This window comes from Lissotriton vulgaris, chromosome 2_1 (genome assembly GCF_964263255.1).
Source record: "Lissotriton vulgaris chromosome 2_1, aLisVul1.2, whole genome shotgun sequence".
Classification (NCBI taxonomy): Eukaryota; Metazoa; Chordata; class Amphibia; order Caudata; family Salamandridae; genus Lissotriton; species Lissotriton vulgaris.
In genome coordinates, this window is record NC_141687.1 from 993,017,309 (window position 1) to 993,037,050 (window position 19,742).

The following is a 19,742-nucleotide window of genomic DNA, read 5'->3' on the forward strand; positions in this document are numbered from 1 at the left end:
GTGGCCATGATTGTGATGCACTGAGGTAGGCCCACCTGAAGAGCTGAGTGGGTGTGCAGCCTGCGATGATGCAGTAGGCCTGTTGGGCCAGACTGGAATGGATTTGTCTGTGGCATGCTGGACTGAAGTGTAGGCCGAAGGGAGCAGTCAGCACACACAGAACTCCGTAGTGCGGTGCTGCAGGGTGCGCTGAGGGTCTGTTGCACGGAAGCCAGCGATCGGTTAAGGAGACTGCCTGAGACTGCCAACATCTCTGAGAGGCCTCTCAGAGACGTTTCTTTGGATAATTCCAGAGATAACTACCGAATGAGCAAGCTGCCACTTTGAGAGGACCTTAAATGTACCTATCTTCCTAATCAAGTATATCCGAAGAAATAAATATTGCTCAGATACTTAAATCTCCAAGACAGAATGATACTTTCTGGCCTTGGGTGTACGATCAGCCGTTTTCGTCGATTTAGAAAATACGTGTCTTTCAAAACAAGGTCTAAGAACTCAGTCATACCATGGATTTTCACGATGCGTTATAGATGTCTATCAATAACAAGAATTAGGAAACTACGTGTCTTTTCAAAATCAGGTCTAGGAACATATATATTCTGAGAATGTTTACAAGACGCCGCAGATGTCTATCAATTACAAGAAAAATAAGCCTTGAGGAAGTTACGTTCTGTAAGGAAACACATGTCGGCTGCCTGCATCGCGTCAGTTCTTCAGGATCAAAGGAAAGAAGAACGTGCAACAATACTGTCGATATAGTGTACTATGACTTGTTAAAAAGAATTGTATTGAGATGAACCTTTTTCAGTGGGACATTAAATCACTCAACAAATGCAATTTTTGGATGTTCTCTTTCTACTTATAGATCTAGGTAGTGCTTTGCTCTACAGTTCTGTAATCAGGGCACACTAAACAGGTCATGATTAAGAATTGACTCCCCAGAAAGCGAATGTTTGTATAATACTAAATTTTGGAGTGCTGAGGTATAAGTAGTAATAAGAATTCCAAGCACCCGACAGGTAAGAGTGCATTGACTAACTTGACATACATGCATGCATGCAGACTGTGCTGTGTCCAGTAAATATTTGGACATCTGACAGTGAATTGAAGTGGCTCTTGTACAGATTGCACCATAGCACCAGAAGGTGAGTATCAGAACTGCCTCACTGACTTCTTGTCTGTGGGCCACCAAAATAGTGGGGTTTTGCTACAGTACCGAGAGCATGGCATTCCTTGAGTTCTTTGGACTCTCCTTAGTGCTGCATAATTCAAGTGGCCCAGATCCTATAGCCCCATCATATCAACAATGGTTTGCAAGATTGTTAGCAATTTTTAATTTAGAGATGGCGATATACAAAAACAAAGGCAGAAAGAGTCAGATTAAAGGACAAAAAATTTGGTCTCCCTTAATAGAATGGTCTAAAATGCAATGATATATACAGCAATAACCAGTATGTTTTGCTTAAGCCGCAACTCAACTTTGCAATCTCACGAAATTGAATGGTAATGCATCAATTTAACTTGTACATTTTCCTTTTCAGTATTGTTTTGTATAGCTTCCAATGATTTTCGATTGGCCAATTTCTTGCTTTCTGATCTGCTCGACCGGGGAGGGAGGGGCGGGGTCTGTGTTATTTGTTGTATTGTCTTATTGTTGTAAAATCAAATAAAAATATTAAAAAAATAATAATAATTCAAGTGGCCCTGTCTATGGTACAGCTGAATAGTAAATTCGACAGACTGGCTGCTTGACTGTCTCTGTGGGGTTATCCAGACCTTAGATATGTAGTGATCAGACTCCGAGGGCGAAGCACTGGGGTCACCAGTGCAAGTTCCTGAAAGGGACATACAGTATTTTACCTGCACATTGTATTGTTGTATGCTCTGCAATATATAGTCAAGGCAGCGGTTGACGCTGCTGTTGGCCTCAATCAATGGCTGTCTCTTTACAGTTGCTTAGATGCGCAGACACCCATGCACGATCGATGGAGCTGAAAGTTCAGCCCAGTGGCAAAAGTTGAGTGGGCCCCCCTGCAAAGTACACAGAGGGGCCCCCGCTCTGGATTTAATCCAGAGCTGTCAGAGCTGAGTAGTGCACCGAGGCGTCCCCCTGCAGCGTGCGGGCCCCCCCATCGGAGGGGATGCGGGGACCTGTGTTACGCCCCTGGTTTAGCCACACCACTCACATGCACCTTGGGGAAAGCTGCAGCTCGTGGGGCTACACCAGAACAGCTTTCCTGCTCTTCCATGCCTCGGTGTCTGCAGACGTCAACCTCACCAGCTGTCTCATTGTTTTCACTGGACAAAGCGCAGCAAACACCCTGGACTGGCTGTACTCAAGATATACCTGTATCCTCAAACAACCCACCGTGCTTGTGAGTAGAGGCACCCTGCGGGCCATGTGAACCATCTCGCATCCCCTATGGAAGTGCTCATATGAACTGAGCCCCACCATTATTTTTGGTGAACTGCCTGGATCCTATGGATGTGTCTGCAAACTGACTGAAGAGCCTAGGTTTAAGTCCTGCAAGATTAAACTAGCATTTCAACCTTCCAGTGTCAATAAACTGAGTAGCACTGAGATGGCAATATTAACATAGGAATGTTATTGTTGCAAAGAATAATGTTTTGAATGCTCTAAAATGACAGACACAAATATTTATTTTGTAACCACAGTGATACACGTTGTACTAAATGCTGTGTCTCAAAATGAATATTGTTAAATCACAACAAAGCACAAAAGAGACATTCAGAGGTTTTATGTTTGTTGGTCCCACGTTATATTTCGTCTTAAAGCAATTTGAAATATCTGATCAAGCTTGGTTAGACTCACCTCACTTTAAAGAAGCACATTGGTAGGGTGCGTTGGTGGCGTTGTGGAACACATGTTATTCCCTTCGCGATGACAAATCCCGATTTTCTTTTCTCTTTTTCACTTTTCACATAGAGCCATATTTACAATTTTGCTCCCTGTTTGCTTTTCATTGAGTTTATTATAATTCCAAAGCTTGCCACTTACCTAGTGGCTGCTTATGACAGTCCAACAAGTAGTACTTTCATTTGCTTGGGCAGTAGTCATCTTCGATATTTACTCATCCCTCTCTATTAATTCCAGCCAGGCTGCACCAAATCCAGGCATGTGGTTTACAAATCTTGGGGAGTTTACAACACACTGCCTGACATAGCTAACAGCTATGCCTACTTGTGCCCCGGCCCGCTGTCACATGTAATGTGAGCAGCGAAAGCAACATGCTCCTAATGGAAAGAAAAAGCACACTAAAAATGGGAGGTCATTGTAGAGAGTCACTACTTTGTTGCAGTTTGCTGCTGTGCACGCACTCCTCGGAGTGGGCTTGACCCAAGGAGCTAAATAAACGTCGAAGACCTCTCGGGGTCTTCACACGTGTGTGCGTACTGTTATTACCGCGCTTCCTAGGCCTCTGTCGACCCCAGTCCCCGCTGAGCTACATTGGTGACAAGGCCGGTCGTACCCCGGTGCACCATCCCCGCTAGGCAAGGAGCACGTGGAGCCCACCCGCGATTTTCTGCAATCCGGAGGGCCTGTTTCCTGCCACCTCTCACCATGTGGAGCCGTCCGAGGCCTGGGCTGTGTCTCCTGTGCCCTGCGCTGATGCTGCTGTGGTGTCTCCTGCCCTGCCTCCGGCACCGCAACTCCGCCCTGCGTTATGCCCTGTCTGACTTGAGGCTGCTAGGACATCCTGCACCCACTGACGCTTCCCTGGACTGGCAGGAGCCTGCTCGGTCCGGCGATGCATGCATGAGGAGGATCGCTTCAATCCTGCATGCGGTGAGTCAGCCAGCCCCGTAGATAGCTCCCCGAGTGGTGCACAGTGAAATTGCAGGCCTGCAGTGAGGAAGGCAGCGAGAGAAACCTTCCATGTGGTCCATGTCTCCCCATCTGCTTCAGGGGAAGCAGCACCGCCTAGCAAAAAATCCAGGGGTGGCCTGGGAACCCTGCCCCACTGTTAGAACCCCCTCAGAGGGGAACCCAGGGGACCTTGTGCAGCCCACAAGAGGGAGAGTTCCACCAAGAGTCAGAGCCACCTCAGAGGGAGACCCAAGGGACTTTGTGCAGCCCACAAGAGGGAGCATGCCACCAAGACTTCAGCACTGGCCAAAGTGAAAGAGAGGGCATTTTCAGTCAGCCCTACAGTCCACAGGGTGGCCGTGCCATGTCAACCTGAAGAGCAGGCCCAGTGCATCACGCATCACCAGGCCCATCCCACACGTGGCTACACACCAGCACACACCGTGCACCCAGGACCCCTAGCGCCAACACTGCACCGCTGCAACCATGCCCGAGCGTGCCCCCACCTTGAGCAACCCAGCCCTACCAGGCACGGTGGGCCAATAGGCCAATGAGGACAACCCACCAGCTGTGCCAACACTCCACCCCCCAGGACACATCCACACGGTTGTCTCCCACTGCCACCGTTTAGTGAAACCGCTGACCCTGCCATGACGGCCCCACGATTGAAAGCGTAGATTGGGCAGTTGAACCAATATTTTAAGGATACCAGGAAAAGGACGGCACTGTGAAGAGGTCGCTGCTTATATATTATGGTGGTGCAGAGATATACAATCTCTTTGAAACCCTGCCCAATGCAGGTGACGACGACGCCTATGAGGCAGCAGTCCCCCCGCTCAACAGGTACTTCCACCCTCAATTTAACCCATAGAGTGCGTGGACATGTTTTACACGTGGTTGCACAGGCTAGCCAGCATGTGCGCCTTCCTTGACCAAAGGGAGGAGATATGCGGCCAGTCATTCAGGGGTGCCGCTCTACGCTGTTGCGAAAACTGATACTTTGGCAACCGGGGATCTCTCTGGATGAGATCCTTATCCTGGCCAGGTCTCATGGACTGTCGGAAGTCCGGGCTGGTGAAATGGAGGCTGCTCTGCACAAGTCTGCCACAACGACACATGCCCCACGATATGCACCCATCAATGAAGAAAGAGTCAAGGCGATACAACAGTACCCTACCATGGCTCGCCAGGCACCAAGGACAACAACTGATGGGGCATGCGGAAAGCGTGGAGAGGACCACCCAATCATGGAGGTGGTGACATCAACAGCATTCATGCATGTACAAAGAGTCCTTGAGAAGATCTTTACACTCATGGGGTTACCCGATGAAATACGTTCAGACAATGGACCTCCGTTCCAAGGCCGGGAGTTCCAGGAATACTTGGAGAAGAAGGCGATTCACCACAGAAAGATCACCCCTCAATGGCTAAAGGCCAATGGGGAGGTAGAACGTCTTATGTGGACACTCAACCGGGCCCTGCGCATTGCTGGTGATCAAGGTGCAGAATACACTCACATACACCATCTACTTTCTAACCAAACAAAAACAAACACACTATCCACACTACAAAACCTCAATCCAAACCCAGATACCACAAAACAGGCCAGCTGGCCAGGCTGACATGAAAGTATTACATAGGGCATCGAACCACAGGGAGGGGTGGAGAACCATCCAACTAACTCCAAAAATAAACTTAGTAAGTATGGAACACTACTTCACACCAACCATATAGCATCTACACAGCCCTTCACCCAAACATGTAGTAAGGCTGGTAAGTGTGGAACACTACTCCACACCAACCATATGGCATCTACACTGCCTTTCACCTAAACCAGTAGTAAGAGTGGAAAGTGTGGAACACCACTCCACACCAACCATGAGGCATCTACACCCAAAACCATAGTAAGGGAGAAAAGTTTAAACACAAGTAATATGACTTCACTAACACTTCAAAATTTGGCTTCCTCCCTGCCCTTCACCCTTACCCCATAGGAAGGGTGGTAAAACTTCAAAATGTGGTTTCCTCTCTGCCCTTCACCCTTGCCCCATATGCAGGGTGGAAAAAATTCCACACTCAAAACACCAGTCATTCGGCATCTACCCTGCCCTTCACCCAAACCTGTAGTGAGGGTGAAAACAAATTTTAATACCACATCACCTTCAACCACAAATCATGGATAAGGGACAATCAAAATTCCAGCACGAAGATCAAAGTTTCAAGGGGCTGTTCAAACTGTTAGAAGCTGATACATTCTTACCGGCACTGCAAAGTGGAAAGTTCTACTTGGAAAGTGTTAAGGCCAAGTCCAGCTCTAACCCGAAGCCGCACTAAACTGCAGAATCCCTCCCCAACTGGAACATCATTCCTCATCTTCATAAGTTGATCAAGAAATCAGATCGCAAGAGAACACGGAAAAGCCTTAGAGAATGTAAGTGAAACAAAATGGAGGCACGTAGATATAAAGGGTGTCGGCTGGGTCAAAGTGCATACATGCACCAACGTTGTTACGCATAGATGAGCAGTGACAGAAGAAAGCTGCTACACTCCTCTAACGAAATAAGATTCCATGGCAATGGAAATCACCAAACAGTACTGCCGGCAAGTAGGGCTTGCGTATACCTCACGCTGCACAGGCAGTAAATATCAAATCCTAACCTCAGCGTCCAACTCACTAGAATGTAAAATGTTGAGAACTTCACTACACAGGTTCCCGCATGAACCAATCCTCCGCAAGGAAACACCTGCTGATGGCACTAGCAAAGCTCCACCGGTCCACCCACTGCTACCACACTGCTGCAACCACATACCAGACGAGTGTTGGCACAAGCACCGGCCCCCCCATGACTGACAGCCCATCACTCATGGTGTTGCCAAGACACAGGCTGTAGGCTTCAACCATCTACATAAGTCTGTAAAACTTAAACATCATCCATCAGTGAAAGTAATGAAGTCTGGAGGCACAAATGCGCAGCTCACTTGCGATGCCACGGGCCATGAAATTTAGGGGTCGGCGTAGTTCGCGAAGTAGTGCTACGCGTAGTTACGCAAATTGCACTTTGCACTACGCGAGCTATGCGTAGCACTTCGCGAACTGCGTAGTAGCATGTTTGCACTGTGCAAGATGTCGTTGTCAATGATTACACAGTGCGGACAAGCATCTGGCACTGTGCATCATTGAAAACGGCATCTTGCACAGTGCGAGCTGCACTTTTCTGCCGCTCGAGTACATTTTTACTCGAGCTGCAGCTTTCTCAACGCGGACTGGTAGTTTCTCATGGCGAGCGGTCGCGAGCATGCGCGAACACTCGCAATGAGAAACCTGACCTCCCCGCATTGAGAATCTCGCCGGGAGGTTTATTTTCCATGCTCACGATCCGGAACAAGGAAAAGTCACGCGAGGATGTCATTTTGCTTGCTCGCAGTTGCCAACTTGACGTTGAGGACTGCGAGCAAGCAAAAAATGACCGCTGCGCTACGCATGTTTGCACTGTGCTACGTGCAGTTTGCGTAGTGCGAAGTTATACAAACTTCGCAAACTACGCGAGCATAGCGTAGTGCTTTGCCCAGGGTTAATGAATTTCCTATGCATGAGACAAGATTGATGTTACAGTAAGATGTTGTTCAATTGAAGTATGATTAAAAGAAAATTGGTTCTGTCGGGTAGCGAAACAACTAATTTGTAGATTCTATCTGTGTTTGATATTACCACCTCCCTCTGACTGGAATTCACAACAGGTTTTCGCAATAAATGAAAAGAAAAAGCCTGTATAGAACTATTTGTATCTTTATATTTTTCAAGATGCGTTCAAAATAATTCATTGGTGACTGTCAATATCATAGTAAACAAGTGCAACATGTGACAATAGTGAATAGTGCTTATGTGACACATACAATATGTACAAAAATGATTTCCAATATAGCCAGTTTATACACATATATACAGATTCAACTTTCAAAAGAGGCCATCCATTAATACAACAAATGTCCCAACAATTCTCGGCTGGATTCGGGAACGCTGCAATGAGGAAGCTGACTCATTGCAGCGTTCCCGAATCCAGCCGAGAATTGTTGGGACAATCTCATTTCCATTCCAGATTTAAGGACTTCGATCTGATCCAGTCCTGGTGACTCAACCGCACTTGAACTCTAGGACTGTTGTGCTCGTTACATCCGTCTTGAGAAAGACCCACTGCAACCTCATTCATCTTGGCTACGCGAAGGGTCGAAACGTCGACATTTCTTCTAATTGGCCCCAATACTCCAGAAACCCAATAACATTGACAAAGCAACAAATGGGATTCTGTAAATTTGTATTAATGGATGGCCTCTTTTGAAAGTTGAATCTGTATATATGTTTATAAACTGTCTATATTGGAAATCATTTTTTTACATATTGTATGTGTCACATAAGCACTATTCACTATTGTCACATGTTGCACTTGTTTACTATGATATTGACAGTCACCAATGAATTATTTTGAACGCATCTTGAAAAATATAAAGATACAAATAGTTCTATACAGGCTTTTCCTTTTCATTTATTGCAAGAACCTGTTGTGAATTCCTGTCAGAGGGAGGTGGTAATATCAAACACAGATAGAATCTACAAATTAGTTGTTTCGCTACCCGACAGAACCAATTTTCTTTTAATCATAATATACCCAGGTTCTGAGGGACACAGGGTTAACCCCAGTTTTTTCATGAAGTTCAATTGAAGTAGGCGCCGGCTGGTGGGTTGTCTGGTGGAGCAGGACACTGGTGGGGCTAGAGGGCATACTGTCCTTCTCAATACTTTTAGGTACCTTTGAAATTCTTCTTTCAGTAGTATCCTCAGATTTGTTTTATATAAGGGTTTATATCCATAGTTTCTATCTCACAGTTCACACATGTAGATTCTTCTTTGGTTCCTTTTAAATCCTCACCAAAATGTTTTGAATAAATGACGCATGGTCCATGTAGGTTTTAGGTTGGTTTATTTAAGATGGATATTATCATCTAGAGCCCCACGAGGAGCCGGCTTCCTGCTGCTCAGCCTATCCTCCAACTGCCTCTCTCACTCACCAACATTCCACAGCATCCTCACACACCAGCATTCCACCACCACAATCACACTGGCTGAGCAACAGGTATGTAATACAATAAGGAGCCAAGAGGGAAATAAGGATACTAACAGGATAGCCCTCCACTCAATAAGCATCAATACCAAAAGATCCCAGTACCCTGGACGTGGGTTAGCATTCGTCTAATGGGGCATTCTAATATTGTTAGCTGGAGAATATACTATTAGATTCCAGACCACACACCTACTCTACATAAAGTTGGATGTGTTCTTCAAGTGCCTACCCGTCCAAAACAAACCATTATTTGTAACCACAAAAAGGGGAGAATCCGGGCTGCTTTCAACTCGACCCATCCACCTATGACTGCTGAACTGAGACAGTTCATATACCCACACTTAGAGCTAGACAAACATAAAAAATGTGTGGTGAAAAGGAAGGCGCCTCACTGGCGAACACCCTCTGGGCACTTGGCAGGTGTTTACCAGTTTCCTACCCCTTTCTCATCATTGGTCGCCATTCCTTTTCAAAATAAAAACAAGTGTTCAAAACAAAACCATGCGTGTTTGTGCAAAAAGACGGTTGCAAGTCAAGAACTTTCAAGGAATCGCTCCTTGATATGACAAAAAAAGTGATTAAAATCAGCAGTCACACCAATGTTACAATTTTATTACTGGATATGGTGTGTACTGGTGAATTAAGGAGGCTGGTAGCTTAACGTCGCATACCAATACCCATAGCCAACATGTTTCACTGCCCTACAAAATTATTGGCAGATTCATCAGGGCTCACCACTTGGTCACTGCACCAGTGTTGGACATCCTCATAGTGGAAACCTTATCCAGCCATGTCCTCTCATATCGGCCGGCAGGGGAAAGACTCTCAGTCTTATCATCGATTGTCTCAGCAATCGTGCCTATGGTAAAACGGGACCATAAATCATCCGGTCCCATTGAGCCTTAGATATCCCATCGCCTCACTTACATCAGGGATACCCCTTGCAGGTATGCACAACATCAGGATTACATTCACTGTCGATAAACTGAATCTAAGTCCACTAGATCAAGGACTTTTTTCATGCAACTGCTCCATCAAGTGGTAATCACCCAGCTTCAGGCATTCTTTGAAATTAATAAAAACCTTTAGTTTGTGACAAGCAGGCTTGTTCAGAATTACTTAGCTTTGCTAATTGCTTTTTGATACAAATAAATACACGGACATTGCTAATTGAAAATATATCAAACCAGGACTAAAATCTAGAAATGTACTGAAAATAGTAAGGATTGTTGTTCTTCGCATTTGAGAAAGGCCTCATTCTCACATCAACAGTAAGCATGAAATGTTCAAACACGGTGCCACTTGTTTTCGAAACATCTCCAATGCATGTTATTAAATATATAGTTTCTCTAAAAGGTACACACTTTGATCACAATACTAATTCGCAAGACCAGTTGACACTACCAATTGTTAACAGTCCGGAAAGGAAATAGTGCAAGCTATGTAAATCAAATGCAGAGGGTAATACAATAACTACAGAGAGCTTCAAATCCATTTCTTGCCTCTCCAGGCAGCTGACTGTCTAGCCCATACACTCATCATGATTACAGCACATTTATGTTCGGTGTAGGAGGCCAGATGAGTCATAAGTGCACTTCATGTGAACCCTAAGAACGTCATACATAGAATGGGCTGCACCAAATGCTATATAAAGAATTTATATGACTGGATTCTCTAATTCTGATAATTTTTAAGTCTTTCGTGGGCTGAAAATAATTGCTCCAAATGAAGCACTAAAATATCTTGGCTTACTTAAAAGGGATGGTGTATCAGAAACATTCTCTACTTGTCCATCTTGTTGCACGAGATATATTCGATATGGATGGTGTGTATTCGGCAATTAATGTACACATTTTTTTAATGACTGTTGAACCTGGCCCATATTTAGCTTCTCCCCAATATGTTTTGCCTTCTGTTGCTGAACCCATATTTGTTTGCTTTAGGACTCTGTTCACTTTTTCCCCACTAACCAATGGTAAAGTGCTTGTGCTCTCAATCTAAAACATGTTACAATTGTCACATACCTAATTGGCACATTTAATTTACTTGTAAGTCCCTAGTATATGGTACTACAAGTACTCAGAACTTGTAAATTAAATGCAAATAGTGGGCCTGCAGCACTCAATGTGCCACCCAATACCGTAGCACTTTAAAACATGTCTCAGGCCTGTTATGTTATGTTAATAAAGCTTATATAGCGCTCAGCTGCCCCAGCAAAGGGGTGTCCCGGCGCTTACGGCTACAAGGTAAGGAACGCATAGAGGCCACGAACAAGATGACGCCAGAAAAATCATACGTTAGGCTAACGGAAAGAGGAAAGTCTTGATAGCTTTTCTAAAGGTGAGTAAACAGTCAATGCCTTGAATCTGCTCCGGCAGGGAGTTCCACAGCCTAGCTGCCAGATAGCGTAAGGAACGTCCTCTCGCCCGGCTGCCCTTTATCCGAGGGACAACTGCCGGTCCATAACCTGTGTGTAGGAACATACAAAGTGAGCAAATTGCTCAACAGGCTGGGGTGGGCGGATTTCACAATTTTAAATGACAGGCAGAGTGCTTTACATTGAATCCTACTCTCCACAGGAAGCCATGCAGCTTCCAAGATATTGTCAGCAGCGGAGCAGAAGCGCGGGAGACCTACAAGCGCTCTAGCTGCAGCATTTTGGACGCGTTGTAACTGGCATATTTCGGCCTTGTTAGCCCCAAGTAAAAGAGAGCTGGCATAGTCAAGGAGTGAAAGAAAAGCAGCCTGTACAATCATCTGATGTGTAGTGGGGTCAAAAAAATTTCAGAAGGGGCTTTAGGCCCAGCAGCAGGCCGAGACAGGTGCCATCAACTTTCCTAGTGTGGTCCCGTGACTACGGGAAGCAACCATCCAGACCCCAAGATGTTTGACCAAGGTGTTAGGCACAGGGACCGTGCCCAGAACAGTTGGCCACCACTGCTCGTTCCAGAGATCCGCGTTCTTCCCCACCACCAGGACCTCGGTTTTGTTAGCAATAAGTTGCAAACAGTTGGAAGCCAACCAACACGCCACAGCCGCCATCCCGTCTCTGAACCTAGAGGCATTGGGCGATGAACCTTCCACCAAGGTAACAACCAGCTGTGTGTCGTTGGCATAGGAGACCATAGCAAGGCCCCATTGCCTGGTGACTGCCGCCAGAGGTTGGACATAAGGGTTAAACAAAACCGGGCTCAGGGCTGAGCCCTGGGGAACTCCATGATCTACGGGATGGGCCTGGGAGAGAAACGGAGGAGCAGACACTCTGAAGGATCTCTCGGTCAAAAAAGATCTGAACCATTCCAGGGCTGACCCGGTCACTCCTGCCACCTCAAGCCTCTGCAGTAAGATGTTATGCGAGACCGTGTCAAAGGCGGCACTAAGATCTAGCAAAATAAGTGCCGCACTTTGACCGTCATCGAGAATGGACCGCAGATGCTCAGAGGTGGCCAGGAGGGTGGTCTCCGTACTGTGACCGGATCAAAAACCATTCTGAGAAACATCCAGAATATCATTGGATTGCAGGAATTGGATAAGTACGTTGTTAACAGGGGCCTCTGTGACTTTCGCCACCCAAGGGAGCAGGGAAATGGGCCTGAAATTCTCTAGCTTGGATGAGTCCAATGTGGGTTTTTTAAGAATGGGGGACACGTAGGCCTGTTTCCAGAGAACAGGTACAATAGCAGTGGAGAAGGAAGCATTGAAAATATTGCAAAGGGGGGCCTGAAAGATGGAAAAGGACTCTCTAAATTGAGAGGGCCTCAGAGGGTCAGCCGGTGAGCCAGTTTTAATTTTATCATGCAGCAGAATAAGCTCCTCCAGCGGCAGATGAGGGATATCCGACAGTGTCTGCCGTGGTCCGGTATCTGTGGGCACTAAGATAGAGCAGGAGGGGGCTGAAGGAAAAGACTGATAAATGGCACATACCTTTTCAACAAAAAAGGTAGCTAAAGCGTCATACTGCTGTGCTGAGGATATCGCAGGCATCGAAGCCTTTTTAGACCTGAGATCTTTAAGGATCTTAAAGATACATTTGGCTGGGTTCTGATTCATCTTAATCTGACTCGTGTAGTACTCATTCGAGATTTACAGATAGCTTCATGGCTTTATGGTATAGCCTGCATATGCAACCTGTAGTGCAGTTTTAAACAGCCATTTTGACTTTTCAAAAGAAACATTTTATATATATAACCTATTGTATCGTCTTGTGATTCCTTGTATGAAAATCTCTCCAAATATGTGGACCAATATCTCGCTCCTATTGCACGGAGCATGAGCTCCTACATCCAAGACATGGGGATTTTTTAAGAATTTTGAATGGAGTGACGTGGAATGATCAATTGATGTTAATAACCATTGATGTGGTATCTTTATACACGTCCATTCGACACGAAATAGGATTACAAGCCTGCAAATATTTTCTGCAACAAAGAAAGATTACAGAAATGAAGCATACACGTATGCTACTAACCATGATAGAAATCTGCCTAAAAAACAACATATTCTTTTTTAACAAAAGTTTGTTTCAACAAAACTGTGGAACCGCCATGGGAATATCATTTTCTCCCAACTACGCTAATATAACAATGGGGTGGTGGGAAAAATTGGTGGCATGGGACACAGACAATCAGGACTATTTGGACAAAATTACACTATGGGTCCGTTATATTGATGACCTTTTCCTAATCTGGAATGGCACGGAAAATGAGTTTAAGAACTATTTTCAAAAATTAAACAATAACCAGATAGGTCTATCATTTACATGTAATACTAGCAGAACACAGATTGCTTTCCTCGACACTTTGATCTACATAGAAAATGACGAAATCCATTCAACACTCTATCGAAAAAAAAACTCTTCATACAGCATATTGCATAGAACCAGTTTCCACCCGAAACCATTGATTGCGAGCATCCCCTATGGGGAATTCATAAGAATAAAAAGAAACTGCTCAAAACCAGAAGATGCTGAAAATAAGATAGAGGAGTCTGTGGAAAGATTGAAAGCCAGAGGATATAAAGATCATACCCTGAAAAAGTGCAAAAAAAGAATAGATCTAAAAACAAGAGAAGAGATCCTGATACCAAAAGTAAAAATACAAACAGAGGAACAAAAACCCCGCTTTATCACAACATACAGTAAAGAAAGTGGCAAAATCATGAGAACATTGAAAAAATACTGGCATCTAATAGAAAAAGATCCTGACATAGGAAAATTGGTGGGATCAAAACCAATTGTAACCTATCGAAAAACCAAATCGTTGAAAGACATGCTTGTAAAAAGTCACTGCACTCAGAAAACGGACAACAATTGGCTAATCACTCAACAAAATGGATTCTGTAAATGCAACTCCTGTAAGGTGTGCAAGATTGGCAAAAACAAAAAATCCATCATTGACCCAAACGGGAACACGATCACCATAAATGAAAAAATCACATGTACCTCAACATACGTGATATATATCATCGAATGTGATTGTGGAAGCAAATATATAGGAAGCACAATCTGCACCCTGCGCAAACGCATCTTGGAACACATCAGAGCAGTGAAAAATAAAGACTTATCATATGCAACTGCGAAACACATGGTGCTTTGCCAGAAGGGAGATTGGAGATCAATGAGCTACTATGGCATAAAAACAATCACCTTAAACGAACGAGGTGGAAACAGAACTAGAACATTGCGTCAGATGGAATCCAAATTCATTATAAGATTTAAAACGAAGGCCCCAAGAGGGATGAACAATTATGAGGAGCTTTACACACATTTGGAATAAGATTGGAACTGCTAACTAAGGACTGTGAGGAGCCTGATGGCATTGTTTAAGCTGTGAAAGAACATAACTACAATTCTGCAGTATGAAATGTAAATTGAACTTTTAGCATTATAAACTGTCCATCGAAAATTAAATGAAAGTATAGTCATGAGTACTAAACTCAATTACTAGGTCTAAGATAATTGCATCAGGGTTATGGTATTCGAAATCATAAAATGAAATGACATTGTGTCTGAATAATATGTCACATTACCAATAAGTATGAACATGAGTATTATACTCGTTTAAAAATGGACAAAGGATGCGGTATGTGTTGACCCAAATATATGTCAAACATGTAACAACAGACATCAATGAGGGCAGAATTGTATAATGATAATGTCAAAAAACAACCTCCATGAATGGGTCAGTGAATGTACATAGAATTCTTTTCTTTTTCTGTTAATATGATTTTGAATATCAAATATGTAAATCACTACAATGCCCAGAATGCCCCATAATGGCAGACTAGGCTTAAATAGTGTGGAAATAGAAAACTCACTAACCGTGAGCAAAGCCGAGTAGGCTGAAACGCGTTGGTTGGGTTCGTTTGTTGAATAAACAAGCTTAAGACTTTCATTTCGGAGTGCTTTGCATCTTTGCCCGCAAAAAAAAAAAAATATATATATATATATATACGGACAGCACACGTTTGCCAGGGCACAAGTGTGTGCTGCAACACATTAGGGCCATTGTTGGAAAAGATCAGGCGTATCCTGTGGCTCGCCATTTTGAGAGTCTACACAATAGTGATCCTTCTGCCTTGCTGTACTATGCTATTGACTGTGTAATGCCCCTCAAGAGGGGAGGTGATAGAGATGCTCAACTTCGCCTTCGAAAGACCAGGTACATAATAGAGCTCGATAGTAAGGCCCCGCGGGGCCTGGACGCTAACGAAGATTTATATACTTGTTTAAAAATCTATTTGCAGGGTCTAGTTACCGGTCATTACACACTTCATAATTCATGTTTCCTTCAGTATATCAGTTTCACCGTAATCGAGAGTTGGTTCCTATATGTAAAGGGAGATAAATTTAAGGATGATAAAGAACTATGGGGCATATTACCAAGCAAGAGCGATAATTATCGCTATTGCTTGGTTAGAGACAAAAAATTACCGCATCGCTGCGGCGATTTTTACCGCAAATAAACCTTGGTATTACCAAGGTTTAACGCAAATGCGGTAAAAATCGCCGCAAAGCATGAATATCGCTGAAAAGTCAGCGATATTCATGCATTAGCGAGCTAATGCTCTTAGCCATGTTATCCACCTCCCATTGGATAACATGGCTAAGAACTGCTCAGGGCAGGTGTTAGCTTTTGGAGATATTCCCGCTTAGCGCGAATATCTCCAAAAGTTGGTAATAGGAGATAGCGATGTTAGCGACTGTTTTCAGTCTCTAACATCTTGGCATGCCCACTTTGCATCTCATTAGTGATAAATATCACTGACATGCAAAGTGGGGCCCAAGATGGTCGCTATCTCCTACTAGCTGTCACTAACTGGTGTTAGCGGCAGCTAGGTAATAGGGAGATCATTTTATCTCCGCTTTCTTGGCTTTTAAAGCCAAAAAGCGGAGATAAACCCCCTTGATAATATGCCCCTATATGTTTTCCTCTGACCATTCCCTCTAATTTTCCCATGAACTTGTTTTTAAATCACACAGAAGAAATTCTAAACATTTTTGTTCAGATATTTTGCACATTATTTTGCACTAGGGCTTTAGGGAAATTTGTGGATGAGATACATTTGGTATTAAATAGGAGTTTGTATCAAACATAATGAATTGGGCCCCTATACATTTATTTGTATTGATATACACTTTGATTGTCTTCTTATTCAGAAAAATTACAGTTAGGAAAGACAGGTGGATTTATGATGTAATTTATTTCATGGTCGCCAATTTTTTGGTACGATTATTTGTTATGGATGCTATCAAGTCTGACAGATTTTGTACTTTTATAATCTTGGATTGTGTGCTTTGTGCTTTATAATGAAATTGTATAGATAGAATATTTGACATCTTGTCTTTTATTGTAAATAATGTACATATAGCAATGATGATGAATTGTTTTTATGTTTATTTATACATATATATAACAGATGTACATATATATTTCTATATATCTATATATATTTTTTCTAGTATTTTATATTGTACAGTTTTGTATAGATTGAGACAAGTACAATTTGCGGGATTTTGCACAAATATTTTATTCTTGTCACATTATGGCGGCCATGAACTGTCTTTTTTGAACCAGGGCACTTGCCCTTAATTGTTCCTACTAACTATTATGGTTCCTAAATCCAAAATGTAAATATATGAAAAGTGATGATCATTATGGGGTTAATTGGAAAGGGCGGGTTAAACATGAATAGTACCGCCCTCCATGTATTTTCCACTCCTTAAATACCCTCATCCATTTCAAGCAATGTATCATGTGATCAAGCCTCTGGCTAGAGGCGAAACGCGTCATGCGGGCTTGCTGGGTTTCATTTACTGAACTGAATTAAAATCACTGCACTTGAATTTTGGGTCTGCCTTATTCGTTTTCTGGACAGTCTGGATTCGACTGTGGATGCTGTGAGAGCGGTGTCGAGCGAAGTGAAAGTAATATATATATATATATATATATTCTTTGCAAAAGAAACATATTATATATATATATATATATATATATATATATATATATATATATATATATATATATATAAAGCCATATATATATATGTATATATATATTCTAATTTCTGTCGTTTTCAGCAGCAGAAACCACACAAACTCCTCTTTGCAAAAATAAGGCCTTTATTTCATATCAAAAAGGCAAACACTCAATGCGTTTCGGGGATTCTCCTCCCTTCATTTATACATATATATATACATCAGAATCACGATAGGTTTTAAATAAACATGTGACATACTTGTGAATAATCATAGAAAGCAGACTAGCGCTGCAAAGTAAAAAGTGAATAGTTACTAATGACAGGAGGTTGAAACGGTTCGGGGACTGGAGGAGACGGTGGCATTCCTGTGTCATCTGGTTTTGGAGGGTTCATTAGCAGTACAGCTCTGTTTGACCCCGAGCAGTATCCACCAGGCAAGACTCAGAACATTGCATCCTGGGACTGGTAGTCGCCGTGCATTAAGCGACTTGCCAGGATAACTGCCATTGGTACTTACCCGGAGGGGCGGAGCAGAGCTTACACCTATTAGGAGGGGCGTGAGAAGTGCCGCCACCTATCCTGCACACACCCGTGGCGCTGAGGAAGGCTTGAGAGAAGCTGAAATGCATTTGCCGATGAACGGATGATGTGAACTTTCCTTACCTGCAGCACGGGAATAAAATTTGCCTTCTCCTACTCCCCTGGTTTGGCCTCTTCACTCTCGTCGTTTGGTGAGGTGATGTGTTCACATTTTGCAACGCAGAATCCAGTGCCGCATTCAAGAGGCTCCCGTTTCTGCAAGCTGGCTCTGGTTCGACTGGACGCTACTTCGGTGGTTTTTGTTGGAATCCGGGTTACCGGAACTGCCAGAGCTCGCCTCTTGACCTGGACGAAATTGTGGTAGTATTGGGGTCATTGACTTCATGCTGGGCGAGGTATGAATTTCATCCTTGCTCTTGCCTTATTGACACCAGGTTCAGGAGGTTGAAACGGTTCGGGGACTGGAGGAGACGGTGGCATTCCTGTGTCATCTGGTTTTGGAGGGTTCATTAGCAGTACAGCTCTGTTTGACCCCGAGCAGTATCCACCAGGCAAGACTCAGAACATTGCATCCTGGGACTGGTAGTCGCCGTGCATTAAGCGACTTGCCAGGATAACTGGCATTGGTACTTACCCGGAGGGGCGGAGCAGAGCTTACACCTATTAGGAGGGGCGTGAGAAGTGCCGCCACCTATCCTGCACACACCCGTGGCGCTGAGGAAGGCTTGAGAGAAGCTGAAATGCATTCGCCGATGAACGGATGATGTGAACTTTCCTTACCTGCAGCACGGGAATAAAATTTGCCTTCTCCTACTCCCCTGGTTTGGCCTCTTCACTCTCGTCGTTTGGTGAGGTGATGTGTTCACATTTTGCAACGCGGAATCCAGTGCCGCATTCAAGAGGCTCCCGTTTCTGCAAGCTGGCTCTGGTTCGACTGGACGCTACTTCGGTGGTTTTTGTTGGAATCCGGGTTACCGGAACTGCCAGAGCTCGTCTCTTGACCTGGACGAAATTGTGGTAGTATTGGGGTCATTGACTTCATGCTGGGCGAGGTATGAATTTCATCCTTGCTCCTGCCTCATTGACACCAGGTTCAGGAGGTTGAAACGGTTCGGGGACTGGAGGAGACGGTGGCATTCCTGTGTCATCTGGTTTTGGAGGGTTCATTAGCAGTACAGCTCTGTTTGACCCCGAGCAGTATCCACCAGGCAAGACTCAGAACATTGCATCCTGGGACTGGTAGTCGCCGTGCATTAAGCGACTTGCCAGGATAACTGCCATTGGTACTTACCCGGAGGGGCGGAGCAGAGCTTACACCTATTAGGAGGGGCGTGAGAAGTGCCGCCGACTATCCTGCACACACCCGTGGCGCTGAGGAAGGCTTGAGTGAAGCTGAAATGCATTCGCCGATGAACGGATGATGTGAACTTTCCTTACCTGCAGCACGGGAATAAAATTTGCCTTCTCCTACTCCCCTGGATTGGCCTCTTCACTCTCGTCGTTTAGTGAGGTGATGTGTTCACATTTTGCAACGCGGAATCCAGTGCCGCATTCAAGAGGCTCCCGTTTCTGCAAGCTGGCTCTGGTTCGACTGGACGCTACTTCGGTGGTTTTTGTTGGAATCCGGGTTACCGGAACTGCCAGAGCTCGCCTCTTGACCTGGACGAAATTGTGGTAGTATTGGGGTCATTGACTTCATGCTGGGCGAGGTATGAATTTCATCCTTGCTCCTGCCTCATTGACACCAGGTTCAGGAGGTTGAAACGGTTCGGGGACTG